The 4972-nt window shown below is 48.1% G+C and overlaps 1 pseudogene across 1 annotated transcript; it reads right to left on the reverse strand.

Moving 5' to 3' along the window:
• Positions 1 to 2148: 2148 nt before the first annotated feature.
• On the reverse strand, positions 2149 to 3828 carry LOC100609851 (actin, cytoplasmic 1-like; annotated as a pseudogene). Its single transcript, XR_010155969.1, has one exon. The product of XR_010155969.1 is annotated as an actin, cytoplasmic 1-like (transcript).
• Positions 3829 to 4972: the final 1144 nt, after the last annotated feature.

Here is a 4972-nt window from a genome sequence, read left to right on the forward strand (position 1 = left end):
GATCCACCTGCCTCGGCCTCCCAAAGTGCTGGGATTACAGATGTGAGCCACCACACCCAGCCTAATTTTTGTATTTTTAATAGAGACAGGGTTTCACCATATTGGCCAAGCTGGTCTTGAACTCCTGGCCTCAAGTGATCCACCAGCCTCAGCCTCCCAAAGTGCTGAGATTATAGGCCCAGCCCACACACTTTTTTTTTTTTTTTTTTTTTGAGACAAAGTCTTGTTCTGTCGGCCGGCTGGAGTGCAGTGGTGCGATCTCAACTCAGTGCAACTTCTGCCTCCTGGGTTCAAGCCATTCTTCTGCCTCAGCCTCCTGAGTAGCTGGGACTACAGGTGCACGCCACCATGCCTGGCTAATTTTTGTATTTTTAGTAGAGATGGGGTTTCACCATATTGGCCAGGCTGGTCTTGAACTCTTGACCTCGTGATCCGCCTGCCTTGGCCTCCCAAAGTGCTGGGATTATAGGCCCAGCCTCACACAATTTTAATAGTGCGTTAGATATGCCAGACTGCTTTCCACTGAAGTTCACCAATTTACACTGTGATCCATACATTCTTCACATGACTGTCAACATGGTATTATTAAATGCTTTGGTTTTTGGCCTATCTGATAGTGACAAAAAGAATATCATTGTGGTTTTGTCATATCTCTTTTTATAGTTGAAGTTGAACATCTTATCATATACTTAAGGTCCATTTGCAAACTTAAAGGGCAAATAATAAAGTGGAAATTACAAATCATATCAATGAGACAAAGACAAATAAGAAATTGAAAAAAAAAACTTGAACTGGAATGTTACAAAAGAAGAAATCCAAATGGGCAATAAAGGAACTACCAACTGAAAAATTAGAATCAGCCAGGCACGGTGGCTCACGCCTGTAATCCCAGCACTTTGGGAGGCTGAGGTGGGCGGATCATCTGAGGTTGGGAGTTCAAGACCAGCCTGGCCAAAGTGGTGAAACCCTGTCTCTAGTAAAAATACAAAAATTAGCCGGCGTTGTGGCGTACGCCTGTAATCCCAGCTACTTGGGAGGCTGAGGCACCAGAATCACTTGAACCCGGGAGGCAGATGTTGCAGTGAGCCGATATCGCGCCATTGCACTCCAGTCTTGGCAACAGAGTGAGACACTGTCCCCAAAACAAAACAAAACTAAACTAAACTAAAATCACAATAAAGCATGATTGCATGCTCATCTGAGTGTTTAAAATTAAGAAGTCTGTGAAAACCAAATATTGCCAGTGAAGTGGAGCAGTGGGAACTCTCACACACTGAGAGTAGAGGGAACTCTCACACACTGGGGCAGGAGTATAAATTGGTGAACTGTACAGACAAGTGGTTTAGAATTATTTAGAAAAACTGAAGATATACACACCCTTTATCCCAGCAATTCCATTCCTAGTATACATACTCCTTGACGAAGCCTTCCCTATGTGTTCCAGGAGTCTTATAAATTATCGTTTAGAGCAGAAGTGTTTCTAATAGAACAAAAATGGAAAACCTAGCTAGGCTTGGTGGCATGCACCTGTGGTCCCAGCTACTCAGGAAGCTGAGGTGGGAGGACCGCTTGAACCCAGGAGTTCGAGGCTGCAGTGAGCTATGATCTCACCACTGCATTCCAGCCTGAGCAACAAACACAGTGAGACCCTGTCTCTAAAAATAAGAAAGGGGGGGGAGCCTCAAATGTTTGTTCATAGTAAAGTGGAAAACTAAATTGTGTTTCATTAATACAGTGGAAATCACACAGCAATAAAATGAACAAATCACAGCTTTACACATCAATGTGGCTGGATTGCCAAAAGGAAAGGGAATAATGGTGACGGGAGTCGGTGTAGTGGTTACATCTTCAGGGAAGCAAAGGGTATATTGGAAGGCCACACAGTCGGGAGTTGGTCTGCTAAGACTGGCTATATTTTATTTCATGGCCTGGGTAATGATTACACAAATGTTGGCTTTATCTTTAAATTGTACTTATTATATTTCATATATCCCCTGTGCGTATGATTGCCAGCGTTTGAATGTATATGTTCCTCCAAAAAATCATGTTGAAATCTAGTCACCAAGGTGATGATGTTAGGAGGTAGGGCTCTGGGAAGTGGTCAGGTTGATTAGGTCATGAGGGCAGAGCCTCTGCCTTTTTTTTTTTTTAAGGTATGCACTTTTATTTAACTTGGTCTCAAGTCAGTGTACAGGTAAGCCCTGGCTGCCTCCACCCACTCCCAGGGAGACCAAAAGCCTTCATACATCTCAAGTTAGGGGACAAAAAAGACGGGGCATGAAGGCTGATCATTCAAAATAAAACAAAATTTAAAAAAATTAAGGCGAAGATTTAAAAAATTTTGCATTACATAATTTACATGAAAGCAATGCTATGATCTCCCCTGTGTGGACTAGGGAAAGGACCGGGCCATTCTCCTTAGAGAGAAGTGGGGTGGCTTTTAGGAGTGCAAGGGGCTTCCTGTAACAATGCATCTCACGATATTTGGAATGACTATTAAAAAAAGAGCAATGTACAGTCAAAGTCCTCGGCCACATTGTAGAACTTTGGGGGATGCTCGCTCCAACCAACTGCGGTCACCTTCACTGTTCCAGTTTTTAAATCCTGAGTCAAGCCAAAAAAAAGCCCAAAACAAAACAAAACAACAACAAAAATAAAGCCATGCCAATCTTATCTTGTTTTCTGTGCATTAGGTTTTGTCAAGAAAGTGTGTAATGCAACTAAGTCACAGTCCACCTAGAAGCATTCGTGGACGATGGAGGGGCCGGACTGGTCATACTTCTGCTTGCTGATCCACATCTGCTGGAAGGTAGACAGCGAGGCCAGGATGGAGCCGCTGATCCACACGGAGTACTTGCGCTCGGGAGGAGCAATGATCTTGATCTTCATCATGCTGGGTGCTAGGGCGGTGATCTTCTTCTGCATCCTGTTGGTGATGCCAGGGTACATGGTGGTGCCGCCAGACAGCACTGTGTTGGTGTACAGGTCTTTGCAGATGTCCACGTCACACTTCATGATGTAGTTGAAGGTAGTTTTGTGGATGCCACAGGATTCCATGCCCAGGAAGGAAGGCTGGAAGAGCGCCTCGGGGCAGTGGAACCGCTCGTTGCCAATGGTGATGACCTGGCCATCGAGCAGCTTGTAGCTCTTCTCCAGGGAGGAGCTGGAGGCCACCATGGCCATCTCCCGCTCGAAGTCCAGGGCGACGTAGCACAGCTTCTTGATGTCACGCACGATTTCCCGCTCGGCCGTGGTGTGAAGCTGTAGCCGTGCTCAGTGAGGATCTCCATGAGGTAGTCAGTCAGGTCCTGGCCAGCCAGGTCCAGAGGCAGGATGGCGTGGGGGAGGGCATACCCCTTGTACATGGGCGGTACGGACGGAGGCGTACAGGGACAGCATGGCCTGGATGGCCACATACATGGCTGGGGTGTTGAAGGTCTCAAACATGATCTGGGTCATCTTCTCACAGTTGGCTTTGGGGTTCAGGGGGGCCTCGGTCAGCAGCACAGGGTGCTCCTCGGGAGCCACATGCAGCTTGTTGTAGAAGATGTGGTGCCGTATCTTCTCCATGTCGTCCCCGTTGGTGATGATGCCATGCTCGATGGGGTACTTCAGGGTCAGGATGCCTCTCTTGCTCTGGGCCTCGTTGCCCACATAGGAGTCCTTCTGACCCATGCCCACCATCATGACCTGGTGCCTGGTGCACCCCACGATGGAAGGGAAGATGGCCCAGGGGACATGGTCACCCGCGAAGCCGGCCTTGCACATGCCAGAGCCGTTGTCAACAACGAGCGCAGCAATATCATCATCCATGGTGAGCTGGCTGGGGGTGTGGACAGGCAGCCAAGCGGCGAGGGTGAGGCTCTGTGCTGCGGAGCGGACGCGGTCTCCTTTTTTTTTTTGAGACAGAGTTTACTCTGTTGCCCACACTGGAGTGCAGGGCTCAACCTCCTGGGTTCAAGCGATCCTCAAGCTCCCTGGGACCACATATACATGCCACCATGCCCAGCCAGGTATGGTGGTTCATGCCTGTAATCCCAGCACTTTTGGAGGCTGAGGCAGATGGATCGCTTTCAGCTCAGGAGTTCAAGATGAGCCTGGCCAACACGGCAAATCCCAGCACTTTGGGAGGCCGAGGCAGGCAGATTGCTTTGAGCTCAGGAGTTAAGACAAGCCTGGCCGACATGGCAAAACCTCGTTTCTACAGAAAATACAAAAATTAGCTAAGTGTTTGTGGCTCGAGCCTGTAGACACAGCTACATGGGAGGCTGAGGTTAAAGAATTGCTTGAACCTAGGAGGCGGAGGTTGCAGTGAGCTATAATCATGCCACTGCACTCAAGCCTGGGTGACAGAGTGAGACCCTGTCTCAAAAAAAAAAAAAAAAAAAAAAAGAGGTGGGGTGGCTGGGGAGTTCAACTTTGTTGCCCAGGCTGGTCTCAAACTCCCAGGCTCAGGCATCCCAAAGTGCTGGGATTACAGGTGTAAGCCACTGCGCTGGGGCCTTATCTCACAATTTCTGTGGATCAGGAGTCCAGGCATAACTTAGTCAGGTCCTCTGCCCAGGGTCTTCCAGGGCTGCAATCAAGGTATGGCCTGGGCTACATTGTCATCTGGAGGCTCCAATGGGGAAGAATCTGCTTCCAAGCTCATGCAGATTGTTGGCAGAATTCATTTCCCTGTGGCTGTGTGGCTGAGGGCCCTGGCTTTTTATTGTTGGCAGGAGGCCTCTGGCAGATTCTAGAGGCCACCCAGAGTTCCTTGCCATGTAGGCTTCCTCAACATGTGGGTTATTTCATCAAGCCAGCAAGGAGAATCTACTGATTCAATCTGCTAACATAGAGTCTTATATAACATGATATAATCTGGAAGTGACAGCCCACCACCTTTGCCATATTCATTAGAAGTGGGTCATAGGTTCTGCCCACATGCAAAGTGAGGGGATCACACAAGGATGTGGACACTAGGAGGTGG

Source organism: Pan troglodytes, chromosome 23 (genome assembly GCF_028858775.2).
Source record: "Pan troglodytes isolate AG18354 chromosome 23, NHGRI_mPanTro3-v2.0_pri, whole genome shotgun sequence".
Classification (NCBI taxonomy): Eukaryota; Metazoa; Chordata; class Mammalia; order Primates; family Hominidae; genus Pan; species Pan troglodytes.